The 18,809-nt window shown below is 42.4% G+C and overlaps 2 pseudogenes; both read left to right on the top strand.

The window, feature by feature from the left end:
- The first annotated feature begins 3,697 nt into the window (after positions 1–3,697).
- Positions 3,698–5,709, top strand: LOC139446403 (uncharacterized; annotated as a pseudogene).
- Positions 5,710–5,716: 7 nt separating this feature from the next.
- Positions 5,717–6,774, top strand: LOC139446402 (uncharacterized; annotated as a pseudogene).
- Positions 6,775–18,809: the final 12,035 nt, after the last annotated feature.

Raw genomic sequence — 18,809 nt, 5'->3', positions numbered from 1 at the left:
TGTCGTATATACAAGGGAGGTTACTCTAAAATGTAGTTTTTGTATGGCAGACCACGTCAGGAAAACTGCCTTACATACTGTTCGAAACGAAGACAGGTGACAATACGTATTTAGAACGAAGACCAAATTGACAAACAAGAACTGAACGCCCCAGAGATGTCAATGTTCGTGTGTGCACAAATACTGGCTACGTAGAGATTATTGGACATGTTGGATAAATGTATGTTGTTTGTGTGTATATACTGTTGTACATTTCTTTGTAATATACGTACAAACACATTAATTTATCACTATTCGTTTTTCACTTGGTTCACGAACAGCCGTTAAACAGTCCACATGAAGCTGATGTGTAATCGTGATTACGTTTATATAGCGTTGATGGCCTACGTAATTAATATATAGAGATTAAAATGTGTGTTATATACTGAATTACGAACCTACTGTCAGAGTCCTTAAAAAAAGTATTTATCGAGCTAGAGCGAGAATGTAGATCTACATGAATTCTGACGCTCAATTCTTAAAATCAGTATACATCTGTACACACGCGAGAGTAATACTTTCCCCATTACCCATTATTTCTTTTAGCTTAATGTAGGAAAGGATTAATGCCACATTCTGAACACATACAGCACGAGATAACTAGCTATTAGACAATGCTACGAAGGTAATGTCATTCAAAAATTTTAACTATGCAAACTTTTTTAGTTTCTGTCCTTCCTTCCGCACTTTGTTTAAAAACTAATTTGTAATCTTTACAATGATACAGTACGTAGACTTCACAGGCAAGAATTTATATGTATGAAAAGTGAGTGAGTATGGTTTTACGCCGCTTTTAGCAATATTCCAGCATTATCACGGAGGGGACACCTCAAATGGGCTTCACACATTGTACCCATGTCGGGAATCGAACCCGGGTCTTCGGCGTGACGAGCTTACGCCTTAACCACTAGGCTACCCGACCGCCCCTTGTATGAAAAGATACACACTTCTTGAATACTATGTACCACAATTTTATTGACATGAATATGTGTATATAAAGGAGGTACCTGCTGAGATGGAAGGATAGAAGGAATTTTTAAAATTTCTTTGAGCTCACTTTTAGAAAACATGCACTGATCACGACCGCCGTCTTAAAGCCCCCGTTAAACTATCAAACACTTTGATGAAAAATTTGGTCAAAGAAAACTTTGATCAAGTTTTCTTGGTCCAAGGTGGACTGTTTATACTCATCAAAGCTTTTGACAGGCCGTCAACGTTTTGGTGGGAATTATCTTGCCAAGGTGGATGCTACTGACGAAGAATTGTTTGCTGTTGTCATATGTATTTTGTGTATTGCCATGTTGAGAAGGTGGCGTCGGGGTAGGCAAAGGCATATTTGGTCCCGAGAATGGCTGCTCGTTGTTGAAACAAATCAATTAATTCTTCCAACATCTCGTCAGTCCAAAATAGTTGACTCATTTTGACTTGGCTCTATGCACTTCCGGTTGAAAAGGGGTAAATGTTCCTTGCAGTCTTATTGGCTAAATTAAATCAACGTCATCAAACTTTGATCAACGTTTGACGAGAAAATTAATAGGATCGGTTTCTATTCCATCAAAGTCCCGTCAAAACCTTTGTCAAAGCTTTTGACGGCATGTTACACTATCAAAAACTTGGTCAAAAAGATCACTGCAGTATCTGAAAAGTCACTGGGCTCCTTTTTATTACATTTTTATTAAGATAACTGAACAACTGTTTTTTCTGTACGATATGTTCATTTCAGAGACTAGACGTTAGTCTATCACATATCATGCATCACGGATATCGCACTCGAACATGTATTCAGTGTCTGTACGGGGGACAGAAGGTTGGTGCATGGTTCGATTCACCGGTCGCGTCATACGACGTCAAAAGATGTTGTTACCCTGCTTGGTGCTTGCATAAAGGGATACAACAAGGACCAGTCGGGTCGGAGTCGGTGTACTGAGTTTGAGTGGAGTATCCCAGGTTAAAACTGCGGCATCTGGACTAGTACTACTAGCCCGCCATTAGTTCGAACTAGTACAATAACAGACACACGTGTATGCACGCCAGTACATAGAGCCATTTTTCTTGAGCTCTACTTCACATAACCCCAGAGAGATTAAATAAAATTAAAATTAACCTTTCAAATATTTTCTTTATCAAATTAATATGAAATCAGAAGCAATGGATTCTTTCCCCAATCAATAATAATAATCAATATTACAATAAATATTACAAACAATGTTAGATTTACAAGTATCATTATATATTAAGATGCAAAAGGTGTCAAACATCATATAGTGTGGACAAGTGAAGATCCGGGCTAGAATAGGTCTTCAGCAACTGTAATGCTTAACATTATACTGATATATCATAACACTCACTCAATCTCTCCATTCATCCACCAGTTCACTCACCCAATCTCTCAATCCATCCATCAATTCACTCACTCAGTCTCTGACCTGTGAAGATCCAGGATGGAATAGGTCTTCAGCAACTCATGCTTGCAATAAATGGCGACTGTGCTTGTAAGAGGCGACAAACGGGATGGGTGGTCAGGCTCGCTGACTTGGTTGATGCATGTTATCGTACTCCAATTGTGTGGATCGATGCTCATGATATCAGTCAGTGGATTTTCTTGCCTAGACTCAATTATTTACAGACAGCAGTCATATAGCTGGAATGTTGCTGAGTGCGGCGTTAAACAACGAACAAACATATCAGACAGTGTGCACTTGAAGCGCGACTTAGTAAGTGAAGCGACAGTAAAATATGTCACTCACATCGCTAATATTTAACAGTATCATACACTCGACGCACGCAAAGTTACAGCTTACCTGCGATTGTGGAGAACTGTATGTTTTCTGGAAAACCGTTTTTCGATAAGAATTATACAATGTCACCTTTAGCTATTACGTCATCATCTGCACTTCAAACTACGAGCGCTAACACAGCATCCATAATGCCGTTAACCCCCATATATACTACTCAAAAGAAGTTAAGGATCACCTGATTCTTTCATATTACTATAGTCAATCTCTCATGCCGTGACAGATTTACTTTACCATTATGAAAGAATCGGGTGATCCTTAACTTCTTTTGAGTAGTATATATATCGACGATCATCAACTGATATATATATATATATAAGTTAACAAAACTGATTTCTCCAGTCCCTTGTAGTTCATTATGTCCATGTTTTGCTGTAGTATTTGAGTCCCAAACATGATATCATTGTAAAGGGTGAATGATTTATTGTTTACAATCCTGTAAAAGTAAGCATATTGTCTGTTTATAGGCATGTGCATCTCCCATTCGTTGTCAGCAGATATTTTCCAAATCCTTTCATGTTTTTAATCAAGGTGCTCACGTGATTTGATGCATTTCGCGATGTAAGACCCGTTTTATCACAATATAGATCTTGATTATCGATCAGATCGTCCTGACTGGGCGCCACCATTTTGTGTGAAGCAAACGCAAGTGATACGAGAGGTGGAATCTGATTGGTCCATAGCAGAGGCTTAGAAGGGACATAATTGGTAATAGCCACTGGTGGCGCTACGATCGAGCCCAGTAATTCCAGCCTAGTTCGGCAAGGGTGGAAACTGGACTTTTAAAGTCAGTTAACTCACTTGCCTTGGGAAGATGGGCTATCATAGAGGCACTGATGGTCAGTCACTCTCAGTGTACGTCCATGGAGGTTCTAGAGTGTCTGTACTGTATTGCAACGTTCCTCTATACCTTCCGTCTCCTGGCCGGGGCTGATGTGTGGAGTGGGTAAGTATGCAATCACTGGCTAACAAGGAGGGCTTGATTGGTTTATACTGATTTTCAATACTAAATGTTAATGTGTGCCCAAAAGTCAGCTACATCAATTCTGTCTTTTGACACTATGAAGAGTTCTACGTCCTATACCTTGTTGTGTGTTTCAGCATGCATTATCGAGTGTTCTGTGTCCTGTACATTGTGCTTCAGCATGCACTATCAAGTGTTCTATGCCCTGTATCTTGTTTTTGAGCATGCATTATCGAGTGTTCTGTGCCCTGTACCTTGTGTTTCAGCATGCACTATCTAGCGTTCTGTGTCCCGTCCATTGTGTTTCAGCATGCACTATCAAGTGTCTATGCCCTGTACATTGTGTTTAGGCATGCGCTATCGAGTGTTCTCTGCCCTGTACATTGTATTTCAGCATGCACTATCAAGTGTTCTATGCCCAGTACATTGTGTTTCAGCATGCATTATCGAGTGTTCTCTGCCCTGTACATTGTATTTCAGCATGCACTATCAAGTGTTCTCTGCCCTGTACATTGTTTCAGCATGCACTATCAAGTGTTCTATGCCCTGTACATTGTGTTTCAGCATGCACTATCGAGTGTTCTATGCCCAGTACATTGTATTTCAGCATGCACTATCAAGTGTTCTATGCCCAGTACATTGTGTCTCAGCATGCACTATCAGGTCTTCTATGCCCTGTACACTGTGTCTCAGCATGCGCTATCGAGTGTCCAGTGCCCTGTACCTTGTGTTTCAGCATGCTCTATCGAATGTTCTATGCCCTGTACTTTGTGTTTCAGCATGCACTATCGAGTGTTCTATGCCCTGTACTTTGTGTTTCAGCATGTACTCTCGAGTGTTCTATGCCCTGTACCTTGTGTTTCAGCATGCACTATCGAGTGTTCTGTGCCCTGTACCTTGTGTTTCAGCATTCCTATCGAGTGTTCTATTCCCTGTATCTATATGAAAATGCTTCAGTGACCAGCCACAGCATGCTTCAAGAGGCCATGGCATCGTCCAATGCTGGTCAGCAAACCATCGTCAAATACAGCTTTGCTTATGCTTCGTTATACATCTATTTTAAAGTTTAATCACAGTAACAACTGACCAACACAAGGAAATAAGTGCTTGTTTATGCCTCAGTAACATTTGCCTGGGCGGCCCAGGGGATCTCAAATATCTACGACCAACAGCAATCATATGACCGCCGCAGCATTCCCACAGACATACTGGACCAGTCACATATGTTAGGGTAGCCGCACGGCGTATTTTGAATTTCTGGAGACAGAAAACCTGCCGCTGCTGTATGGCCTTTTAAGTGACGACGCACAGTCGGCTTAGGGCGTACTTGTGGCGGGCATAGTTTTTTTTACAAATACCAAGGCAGACGCAAGGGTTGTGTAAAGTGAAGGTGAGTGGATGTTGTAAGATGAAGATTCAGTTACAGGGAGGGTTGTGTAAGGTGAAGGTGAGTGGAGGTTGTAAGATGGAGATTCAGTTACAGGGAGGGTTGTGTAAGGTGAAGATGTGTGGAGGTTGTAAGATGGAGATTCAGTTACAGGGAGGGTTATGTAAGGTGAAGATGAGTGGAGATTGTAAGATAGAGATTCAGTTACAGGGAGTGTTGTGTAAGGTGAATATGTGTGGATGTTGTAAGATGGAGATTCAGTTACAGGGAGGGCTGTGTAAGGTGGAGGTTGTAAGATGGAGATTCAGTCACAGGGAGGGTTGTGTAAGTTGAAGATGTGTGGAGGTTGTAAGATGGAGATTCAGTCACAGGGAGTGTTGTGTAAGGTGAAGATGAGTGGAGGTTGTAAGATGGAGATTCAGTTACAGGGAGGGTTGTGTAAGGTGAAGATGTGTGGAGGTTGTAAGATGGAGATTCAGTTACAGGGCAGGGTTGTGTTTCAGTTACAGGGGAAGGCTGTGTAAGGTGAAGATGAGTGGAGGTTGTAAGATGGAGATTCAGTTACAGGGAGGGCTGTGTAAGGTGAAGATGTGTGGAGATTGTAAGATGGAGATTCAGTTACAGGGCAGGGTTGTGTTTCAGTTACAGGGAGGGTTGTGTAAGGTGAAGATGAGTGGATGTTGTAAGATGGAGATTCAGTTACAGGGAGTGTTGTGTAAGGTGAAGATGAGTGGATGTTGTAAGATGGAGATTCAGTTACAGGGAGGGTTGTGTAAGGTGAAGTTGGGTGGTGGTTGTAAGATGGAGATTCAGTTACAGGGAGGGTTGTGTAAGGTGAAGATGTGTGGATGTTGTAAGATGGAGATTCAGTTACAGGGAGGGTTGTGCAAGTTGAAGATGTGTGGAGGTTTTAAGATGGAGATTCAGTTACAGGGGAGGGTTGTGTAAGCTGAAGATGAGTGGTGGTTGTAAGATGGAGATTCAGTTACAGGGAGGGTTGTGTAAGGTGAAGATGTGTGGATGTTGTAAGATGGAGATTCAGTTACAGGGAGGGTTGTGCAAGTTGAAGATGTGTGGAGGTTGTAAGATGGAGATTCAGTTACAGGGGAGGGTTGTGTAAGGTGAAGATGAGTGGAGGTTGTAAGATGGAGATTCAGTTACAGGGGAGGGTTGTGTAAGGTGAAGATGAGTGGAGGTTGTAAGATGGAGATTCAGTTACAGGGGAGGGTTGTGTAAGGTGAAGATGAGTGGATGTTGTAAGATGGAGATTCAGTTACAGGGAGGGTTGTGTAAAGTGAAGGTGAGTGGATGTTGTAAGATGGAGATTCAGTTACAGGGAGGGTTGTGTAAGGTGAAGATGTGTGGAGGTTGTAAGATGGAGATTCAGTTACAGGGAGGGTTGTGTAAGGTGAAGATGGATTGGTTAGGTGAGTATTTGAGAAGCTATGGGCTTCATGATGGGACGTGACTTGAGTTTCAAAAAGAGACTGCGAGGTGGAAATTACATGTTTTGAGTGTACTGGTATCCACTTTGGTATTCAGGGTTCCGTTCCACAAAGGGAACTTACTGCTATGAAACCAACCATTGAAGCCGAGGTTTAAGTACGGGAACACTAAGATTGCTTTGTGGAACAGAGAGTCAGAGGAGGAATCCACTGTAACGGGAACCCAGTTGATCCTCACTCCACTGACCCTCAATGCCCTGACGTTGCTGTGCAGATTAGCGTCCAGAAACCGATGATTGTGTGTTCTTATCCCGGTTCGCCCTGTTTCTAGGTTTGTCAGCACCATACCCGTGCTCGTGGGTTTCACCGAAGTGGTAAACGTTGGAGACCTGTATCACGTTGGGCTTTCCTCACACATTAACCTGACACGCTGCGATATAACTGGGATATTGTTAAAATCAGCGTTAAACCCAACTCACTCACTCACCCACTCCATGCCCTGACAACTGCTTGCCTGAACATGTCGATGGGCTGCTGTAATACAATCATAGTGTTGCTGACTTGGACACCGAAGTGCACTTAACCATCAACCCTTCTGTGTGGACAACTGCATAGGGTCAACTTTGACATTACTTAGTCTGGTGTAATTGCCTTGATCCTGGGAAACAATAATTGCTTTTGCAGATCCGAAAAGGTCAGGGTGCTTTTATTGATTAGTTTCATTAACTCTTTCTTGTTAAAGGTAGTTCATGACTATACACAACGCTCCCCGGGAAAATTAATTTTGAAAAGACGCTGGTCTGTTGGTGCCTAGGTGGAGGTATTTATATCACCCTGACATCAGTAATGTCATCATGTTTGGTCATCCACTCTCTGTCAGTCGTTTCAAAACGGAACTGAAAAAAATATGTTTCTCCAAAATATTTAAGGTTTCAATGCGAGACTCACCTGACATTTTCTGTATGCCCTAAATGAGAGTAAAGGAAATTTTTGTTTTGAAAACATCCAAATGGTCATTCCAATTCAAACCATCCACTGATGACTGGATTTCAGTTGACTGTCAACCATTAGTAGAATCACCAGAATTCTGAAAAGCTGTCGTTGGAAATCAGGTTTGCAAAATGAGGATAATGTTGAAGGAATCACCACTAAAATATACAACATCTGTTGGAAATCTGCCCAATATTGAAGAAGGAAAGTCCCAGTTGATATGTAGACGAATCAAATTGCAAATTATTGAAGATTGATCCCAAATATCAGAAGATATCTAGTTTTATATAGTTTTGAAAAGTGTTGAATGAATGAATGAATAATTTCTTACGCCGCATCAGCAATATTCCAACTATTCACGGCGAGTGAAGTGTTGAATAGTCTGAACGTACATAAATAGTTTGCAAAGACACACAATGTATACATGACATTAAGAGTAATCTGACTTAAAAAAAGGACATAGAGATAATAAACATTGACCACTTCCTCCTTCTGACCACTACCTCCTGATGAACACGACCTCCTTCTGACCACTACCTCCTTCTGACCACTACCTCCTGATAAACACGACCTCCTTCTGACCACTACCTCCTTCTGACCACTATCTCCTTCTGACCACTACCTCCTGACCACTACCTCCTTCTTCTGACCACTACCTCCTTCTGACCACTACCTCCTTCTGACCACTACCTCCCTCTGACCACTACCTCCTTCTGACCACTACCTCGTTCTGACCACTACCTCGTTACTCTTTCTCCTCATTTTAAGTTTATTAGTGCATCACACACCAGACAGTAATCATTTATACACTATAGTGTGTGTGTGTGCTTATGAGAGACGGCATGTTGTTTACCTTCTTCTGACCACTACCTCCTTCTGACCACTGCCTTCTTCTGAACACTACACCCTTCTGACCACTGCCTCCTTTTGAACACTACCTCCTTCTGACCACTACCTCCTTCTGACCACTGCCGTCTGACCACTACCTCCTTTTGACCACTACCTCCTTCTGACCACTGCCGTCTGACCACTACCTCCTTCTGACCACTACCTCCTTCTGACCACTGCTGTCTGACCACTACCTCCTTCTGACCACTACCTCCTTCTGACCACTACTTCCTTCTGACCATTACTTCCTTCTGACCACTACTTCCTTCTGACCACTGCCTCCTTCTGACTACTACCTCCTTTTGAACACTGCCTCCTTCTGACCACTACCTCCTTTTGAACACTACCTCCTTCTGACCACTACCTCTTTCTGACCACTACCTCGTTATTCTTTCTCCCCATTTTAAGTTTATTAGTGCATCACACACCAGACCGTAATCATGTACACACTATAGTGTGTCTGTGTTTATGAGAGATACGGCGTGTTGTCTAGCCAAGACATTCATGCGAAACAAATAAGAGATGAACACAAAAATGCACATTAAAATCACCTAACGTTATCAAAAAAGGATTAAAATGCAAATGTAGGTTTCTCTGCAAAGCAGTGTTCTTAATGTGTACTTACTGAATATTAAGCTGATCGTCATAAGTTACACGATACCAATTAAATATGATGAAACAACACAATTGGGCAGGCTAAGTATTAGGGAGAGATTCGTCTAAGTTTCATGCACTGGGCACGGCTAAGTATTAGGGAGAGATTCGTCTAAGTTAACTTTCATAAGTTTATGCATTGCGGATACAGTTGCGGCTGGAGATGGAACCAACGCGTCACACTGCATTATCAAGACAGCTTGTCCAGTGGGAGACACACCCTTAAAGATCCAGGTTTTAATTGGTTGTTACTTGTTGTAAGACACGTCTATGCTTGTCGTAAGAAACGACTAACGGGATCGGGTGGTCAGGCTCGCTGTTGATGTATGTTGTATCCCAACTGCGTTTCGTGATGACCAAGATGTCAATCACTTGAATTTCTGGTCCAGACTCTATTATTTACAGACCGCCGTCATATAGCTTGGCTATTGCTGGAATAATGTTAAAAGCGGCGGTAAACCCAACTTACTTAGTCCTAAAAGGAATACACAGTAAAGCATTTCGCACACAATTCGTCACACAATTTACAAATACGTTCACGCATTCGTCACCTTTCGCCCCTTTCTGTAACCTGCAAGAAGACTCGTCCCCCTATCGACGATGTTATGTGCGAAAATACGACAAATCAATCAGAATGCGCGCATGATTTCAAGTTCTTCGTCAAAGAATCCCTCAGAAATATATTTTGATTTTACATATGTCTTGCATCTAAAAATACACCCAAGACACAGTTCCATGTGTTCAATCATACCGTATAACTCCGCATGTCCCGATGTGCTTTAAATTGTATCTGAAACATATATAACATATGGGGAAATATATGTAAACCATAAGGCAACGAGTTGACAATTGTTTTAGGTATGCCCGTTTGACGGAACCCAGCCGCAAAAAATAGCCATGAGAGGGGCACGAGTCGCTATTTGGCTTGTCCCGGATTAACCCGAGTTGGTCACGAATGACGTTCACGAAGAGTATTGGGAGGTGAAACTCGAGATCTACACAAAATAGTGCTTTCATTAAATGAAGTTTCAAGTCCTCAACATTCCACCTTTACACAACGTTCCAGAGTCCCCGATGGCAATTTTTGTGATCAATACAACGAATTCTACTTTTATTATACAGGAAATGAAATTCAGTACTTACACTACGCCAAACATATAATTTCAATTCTTTCTTCAGCGAAGCCAGATTATCAACCCATTTTTTTCCGGACAGCCAAATTTGTTTTTTCTATTTCTACACCAAAGAACAAACGACACGCCTTTGGGTATAACGTATCCAAAAGCGAGCTTCCCGTGATTAGGATCCAGAGATTTCATGTGGCAAGGGTTGACTGGACTGAACAATGAGTGTATCATACAGGCAGAAATATATATTGTTGTTTGTTTTATAGAATTTCAAGTCAATAAAATGAAACAGGTGATTTGTTGACTGCAAATGGTACGTTCCATATCTCCACGGCCATGATATGGGTATGTGCTCTGTACATCCAATTATGTCTTCCCCCTGCAGTTCAAGGGTTTACACTGTTCATCATATCGGATTTGGTGAGGTCAGGATATCCGATGAATGCAAGTCCGTTGATATCACTGCTGTCATACTTGACTCTTCAGAGGGGATAACGGGTGGCCAAGTCGTCTAAGGCGCCGCGATTCGCTGTGCAGAGTTGCCCCCTTGGACACGCCAGAAACCTATGATTGTGGGTTCGAATCTCGGTTCGCCCCGATTATGTTTCTAGGTTTGTCAGCGCCATACCCGTGCTTGTTGGTTTCTGATAAGGTGTTTAACGTGGTAGACCTACATCATTTCGGGCTTTCCTCCCACATTAAGCTGATACGCCGTGATATAACTGCAATACTGTTAAAAGCGGCGTTAAACCCAACTCACTCACTCACTCTTCCGTGACGAGGGCATAAGGTGAGTTGGTGAAATTGGGTTTAACGTCGCATTCAAGATTATTGCACTTGCGTCTGTCTGTCTGCTTGTACTAGTCGGGACTACTGCCAATTTTATAGTGCTAGCCCACTGAGATACTATGCCGCAGTTTTGCAGTTTACTGAATCCGAGCCGACTAGTCCTTGCTTTAGCCCCTAATTAATGCCGAGCGCCAGGCAGGGAAACGTCACATCATAAAAGAAAATGGAAAATGTCATCCATTAGATATATTGAGTTTACTGTTCTTACCAACTTCTAAAAATCCCAATCAAACAGGTCATCGATAACACGACAGTGTTTGTCACAAACGTAATTCACCACAATATGGAGTCAAGGTCATCGAATACTACACTTCGTCACGATGCCAACAGAACTGCATTCAGCAATCACGGACATCGACACAGTGCAGTGTTCGTCATGGTGCGAACAGCTCCGCATTTAGCAATCACGGACATCGACACATTGCAGTGTTCGTGACAATACTTACAGCTCCGCATTCAGCAATCACGGACATCGACACATTGCAGTGTTCGTGACAATACTTACATCACCGCATTCAGCAATCACGGACATCGACACATTGCAGTGTTCGTGACAATACTTACAGCTCCCCTCCAGCAATCACGGACATCGACACAGTGCAGTGTTCGTGACAATACTTACAGCTCCCCTCCAGCAATCACGGACATCGACACAGTGCAATGTTCGTGACAATACTTACAGCTCCGCATTCAGCAATCACGGACATCGACACATTGCAGTGTTCGTGACAATACTTACATCACCGCATTCAGCAATCACGGACATCGACACATTGCAGTGTTCGTGACAATACTTACAGCTCCCCTCCAGCAATCACGGACATCGACACAGTGCAGTGTTCGTGACAATACTTACAGCTCCCCTCCAGCAATCACGGACATCAACACAGTGCAATGTTCGTGACAATACTTACAGCTCCGCATTCAGCAATCACGGACATCGACACATTGCAGTGTTCGTGACAATACTTACAGCTCCGCATTCAGCAATCACGGACATCGACACATTGCAGTGTTCGTGACAATACTTACATCACCGCATTCAGCAATCACGGACATCGACACATTGCAGTGTTCGTGACAATACTTACATCACCGCATTCAGCAATCACGGACATTGACACAGTGCAGTGTTCGTGACCGCGTTCAGCAATCACGGACATCGACACATTGCAGTGTTCGATACAATACTTACATCACCGCGTTCAGCAATCACGGACATTGACGTATTGTAGTGTTGATGATACCTACATTCAATCTTCACAGCCAATGGCAGAGTTGCGTCCCGAAAGCATGCCTGGATCCGCCGATCTAGGTGTCAATCCTAGATTCCTCCTAATTATGATCGATACCCGTGCTACAAAATTTTACCATTTCGAAAACCGACCATGTCCTGCTTCACGTTCCTTCAAAATTGATCTAACATTGTGATATGACCCATTGTACACATTTCCGTTCAACTCCATACCTGTATATAACGAAGGAGATGTACATATAACTGTGTTGGTTGAATTTACAGTAAACTACGGTTATAACGAACACGCTTATAACGAACTGACGGATATAACGAACTTACTTTTTGGTCCCGACTATTTGCAGTAGTTATGCAGTATATATGCTTATAACGAACTACGGTTATAACGAACTAAAATTAGAAGTCCCTTTGAGTTCGTTATAACCGTAGTTGACTGTAGTTGATTATATACAGACAGAAGTTTAATTTGATACCGTCTAACTTCATACCCGATCCCTTACATCCATTGATCTTCCCTCACTTTACTTTTCTCTGTCCTTTACAAGCTAATAAGCCGTTAGTGATTCCGCGGCCTTTACAAAACAGTATTTATGATGTCGCTAGGGGGCTGCAGTAGAAGGTGTTTTGTCTGACACTTGCCGCAAATTACATGTGATAAACATGGACAGTTAATTTTGTCCCAGACTTTGGTTTCGGGTTGACTTTCCGTCAAAAAGACAACTGAGGGCTGAAGCTAATCAATGGCAATGTGTTCATCGTGTAAGTATAGCATGGCCCAAAACAACAAAAATGTCAGGGTAACAGTTGTGAAGTTAGTTATTCTGCTCCAAAACTTGTCGATTGCATAGCCTAGTGGTTGAAGCGGTCGCTCCACAATCCGAAGACCCGGGTTCGATTCCCCATTCGTAGTGTCCTTTATCCTTAAATGATCCAATGCTAAAGGGTGTGTGACAGCAACTAGCTCGTCATAAGAAAAAAATATCACTGGGAAATATCATGTCATTCACATTTACGTTAATATTAAACCCTTTGTATTACATAATGGTGTCATTCACAACATGTACGTTAATATTAAATCCTTTGTATTACATAATGGTGTCATTCACAACATGTACATTAATATTAAATCCTTTGTATTACATAATGGTGTCATTCACAACATGTACGTTAATATTAAATCCTTTGTATTACATTATGGTGTCATGCACCACATGTACGTTAATATTAAATCCTTTGTATTACATAATGGTGTCATTCACAACATGTACGTTAATATTAAATCCTTTGTATTACATTACGGTGTCATTCACAACATGTACGTTAATATTAAATCTTTTGTATTACATAATGGTGTCATAAAACTTATTTTCTCCAAATATTTTTTCGTAGAATTGGCGTGAGGCAGGGAGAGCAGTTGTCGACCTTCTTATTTGCACTGTATTTTTATGATCTTGGATCATTTCTATCTGACAATGATATATCCGGTCTGAATGTTGTAAATACTTACATGGATATTGAAACCCACTTGGGTTTGAATTTAAAAAATGTTGATTTTGGTTTATGCAGATGATATCGTATTATCGGCAGAGACACCTGGGAATCTACAAAAGGCTAATGATGTTTTTGGAAATTATTGCCTTGGGTGGGTGGGTGGGTGAGTTGAGTTTAACGCCGCTTTTAACAGTAGTACAGTTATATCACGGCGTGTCAGCTTAATGTGGGAGGAAAGCCCGAAGTGATGCAGGTCTCAGACGTTTACCGCTTCGGTGAAACCTACGAGCACGGCTATGGTGCTGACAAACCTAGAAACATAATCGGGGCGAACTGAGATTCGAACCCACAATCATAGGTTTCTGGCGTGCCCAAGGGACGCGACTCTGCACAGCGAATCGCGTGCACCCTATTGCCTTGCCTGGAACCTAACATTCGTGACCAACTCGGGGAACGTTGTGTCCAGGTGGAATGTTGAGGACATGTTGACTCCATTTGATGAAAGCACTATTTTGTGTAGATCACGAGTTACGTTGTGATACGTTTACTTCAGGGATTTAAGTTGGTGATTTTCACCTCCCAATACTCTTCGTGAACGTCATTCGTGACCAACTCGTGTTATTCCGGGACAAGCCGAATAGCGACTCGTGCCCCTCTCATGGCCATTTTTTGCGGCTGGGTTCCGTCTTAGCGCAAACGGGCATACCTAAAACAATTGTCAACTCGTTGCCTTATGGTTAACATATATCTCCCCATATATTATACATGTTTCAGATACAATTTAAAGCACATCGGGACATGCGGAATTATACAGTATGATTGAACACATGGAACTGTGTCTTGGGTATATTTTTAGATGCAAGACATATGTAAAATCAAAAATTATTTCTGAGGGATTCTTTGACGAAGAACTTGAAATCATGCGCACATTCTGATTGATTTGTCGTATTTTCGCACATAACATCGTCGATAGGGGGACGAGTCTTCTTGCAGGTTCCGGAAAGCGCCGAGTGGTGACGAATGGGAACCTAAAGGTTAATATTAATAAAACAAAAGCGGTAATTTTCTCCAAATGTAATGTCAGAATAAAATACAATTTCTCATTGTTTAATATTGCTATTGGTACTGTAAAGGTATATATAGTCTGCAAAATAAGAAACGCTCAAGTGATAAAGATGTATATTTTATATATCATATAAATAATTAACAGATGACAATCGATTGTTCAAAATTAGCACACATCATTGTCATTGGCCCATGTACACATTGAATAGTATATTTTCAAGGCGAAGGACATCTGTTCTCAATATCTTGTATGGCCACCATTAGAGTCCAAAACTTACTGGCATCGTCTTCCCATGGAAGCAATCAGATCCCGAATTGTGGCCAGAGAAATGTTCACCCATTCTGTCTGCAGTGCTTGTGCCAACTGTCGAGGGATCGGTGGCTGTTGCTGACGTGTTCGCAGTCGTTGATCCAGTGCATTTCATAAATGTTCGATTAGGTTCATTATGTTGTCAGTCTTGCCGTGTTGTCAGTCGGGCGTTGTCTTGTTTTAAAATGACGTTTGCTTGTTGCATAATAGGAAGGAAGTGTACCCGAAGAATCTCATCCATGTAACGTTGTGCCGTTAAGTTCCCCAGAACTGTTCTATCAGCGTAGGCGATGGCTGCCCACATCATCACACTACCACCGCCATATCTGTCTTGTATCACTTCCTGTATGCAGTTTCGTGCATAACGTTCCCGCGACGCTTGTAAACACGACGTCTACCATCCGCAAAGCGAAGCATAAAACATGACTCGTCGATAAACCAAACGTGTCGACCTTAACACCATCGACGTCGCAGACGACGATGTAAGTCCGTCAATATGACACCTGGAACTGGTCGTCTAGAGCGAATACATCAGCTCATAAAAGGTTCTTCACTGTCTGGGCTGATATCTTACACAATCCTGGTGTTCCCGAAGTTGTAGAGGTGGCCGTGGCTGTTCTTTCGCAAGTTACGTAGCCGTATGCATCTGTCCTGTGCTCTAGTAGTGATACGTGGTCGACCGGATCTGGAAAGGTCACGCGTGTCCCGTGTATCTGATAACGGTTCCACAGTCTTGTAATGGTGCTTGGTGCTACGTGGAAAACCTAGCCACAGCTGAAGATGATTCTCCTGTTTGCAGTCGGCCAATGGCGTTGTTGCGTTGGGCTTTCGTCATTCGTGGCATGTTTTCGCTGTTCTCTTGCGGTAACACTGTGATGGCATGCAAGTGATGTTGAAATATATTTAAATGTAAAAGTCTCCCCCAGATTACATGGTGTAGGGTAAAGTAAGTATATATCCCTGTGATCCGTGAAGATCCGGGTTAGAATAGGCCTTCATCAACCTCTGCTTGTCGTAAAAGGCGACAAACGGGATCGAGTGGTCAGGCTCGCTGATTTAGTTGATACATGTCATCGTATCCCTATTCCTTGGATCGATGCTCATGATATCAATCTCCGGAGTGTCTGGTCCAGATTTGATTATTTACTTACCGCCGTCATATAACTGGACTGACTGACTGAGTATGGTTTTACACCACTTTTATCAATATTCCAGCAATATCACGGCGGGGGACACCACAAATGGGCTTCACACATTGTACCGGGTCTTCGGCGTGACGAGCGAACGCTTTAACCACTAGGCTACCCGACCGCCCCTTCATATAACTGGACTATTGCTGAGTACTGGGTCAAACAACAAAATAAAATGACAATCAACATATCACAGTGAAATCTTAGTAAAGGCTAGAATAGTGTCATACTGGGGCAAGCTTGTGTCTTGTTGTCAACCCATGTTACCCCATACCATGTACTGTGTTATGGACCCGTGAAGATTCCGGGGTAAAATAGATCTTCAGCAACCCATGCTTGCCGTAAAAGGTGACAATGCTTGTCGTAAAAGGCTAACGGGTTCGGGTGGTCAGGCTCGCTGACTTGGTTGATGCATGTCATCGATCCCAATTGCGTGGATTACTGGATTAAGAACAATTCTTTTCTTTCTTTCTGTTATGTTCACCGCCTCCGTGGTCTAGTGGTAGAGCGTCCGCCAGGAGAACGCGCGTCATACCAAAAAAACGTTAAAAGATGGTACTTGTTGTTACCCTGTCTGGCGCACGGCATTAAGGGGCTAAAACAAGGACCGGTCGGCTCGGAGTCAGTATACTGTGTCTGAGTGGGGTATTCATGTTAAACTGCGACATGGTGTCTCGGTGGGCTAGCACTATAAATCGGCATCAATCCGGACAAGTACAAGCAGCCACACAAACACACACACACACGTACATGCACGTCGCTATATAAGTGCAATAATCTTGGACGCGACGTTAAACCCCATTTCACCTCACCTCACCTCTGGTATGTTCATTCCAACTCTCAAACTATTGAAAAGGGTGGGTTTGGTTTGACTTGTACATATGAAGTGATGTTTATATGATGTTATGCTGTATGATCTCTGTTCAGTTATGTGTGATTTGTGAGCATATATTTCTATTTTGTACGATCTGCCACAAATAGTTGTGCCTTTACTGATTGGCATAAAACATCACGCACTCACTCACCAATACCTCTATCGCCAGCCATTGTGGTGACAAAGTCGTCATTTCCGTCATGAAAGATAGATAGGCACCTGGAAGGATCATGTCTTCATCAGTACAGTAAACTACGGTTATAACGAACTCAAAGGGATGACTAATTTTTGTTCGTATAACCGTTCGTTATAAGCATATATACAGCATAACTACAGCAAATAGTCGGGACCAAAAAGTAAGTTCGTTATGTCGGTTAGTTCGTTATAAGCGTGTTCGTTATAACCGTAGTTTACTGTACTTCCTAAACTCTTTTAATAACCTGTATCTCTCATTTAATTGTAGCTACGGCGTTGATCTTCTCAACGTAAATTCGTTGTATCAAATCTTACTTCTTTTCCCAAAGTATTCGTGGTTTTTGCTTCCCGAGGACGTATTATCCAAATGTAATTACCTACTAGTCTCGCACTGCGCCACAGCGCATTGCCTCACAGCCTCTGTCTCAAACAACCGATCATATTTGACAACAGGCTTCAATTTCATATAAACAAACTATTTCAAAGTATCTGCATGAGGTTAGGTACGTATCGGATTTAATTCACGTTTGTAATGGAATACAGTTTGTTATATGATTTAATTTATATGTACGAGAATTGTAAATCGTTGTAATTTGGAATATTTTAGCTTTAAAAATTCCCTATGTCTTGACTTTCCGTGTTGGATTAATCTTTTACATCTTTAATGTAGTACATTTCCGGTTGCCTAATGGATTTGGCAACTGGAAATATACTACTCAAACATCATTATAATCTGTAATTGCACTCCTTATGCTATGTAGATCGCTTTTTATGTTATTTGTATAAAGTCTATCAGGAACCTATTAGTGTGGGATCCCGTACTCACACATACACACACACGCACGCACACACACACACACTCAAACACACAAACGCACACGCGCACACACACACTCAAACACACACACACGCATGCGCACACACATACACACGCACGCACGCACACACACACACACACACGCACGCACACATACACATACACGGACGCACACACACACACACGCGCTCGCACGCACACATACACACACACGCACGCACGCACGCACACACTCAAACACACAAACGCACACGCACGCACACACACATACACACGCACACACACACACACACTCAAACACACGCACGCTCACGTACGCACGCACACACACACAAACACACGGTCGCACACACACCCACGCGCTCGCACGCACGCACACATACACACGCACGCACGCACACACACACTCAAACACACAAATGCACACGCACGCACGTACACACACACTCAAACACACAAACGCACACGCACGCA

This window comes from Haliotis cracherodii, unplaced genomic scaffold (genome assembly GCF_022045235.1).
Source record: "Haliotis cracherodii isolate W230 unplaced genomic scaffold, xgHalCrac1.p SCAF_6, whole genome shotgun sequence".
Classification (NCBI taxonomy): Eukaryota; Metazoa; Mollusca; class Gastropoda; order Lepetellida; family Haliotidae; genus Haliotis; species Haliotis cracherodii.
Note: the sequence above shows the minus strand (reverse complement) of the source record. Positions and strands in the feature narration are given on the sequence as shown.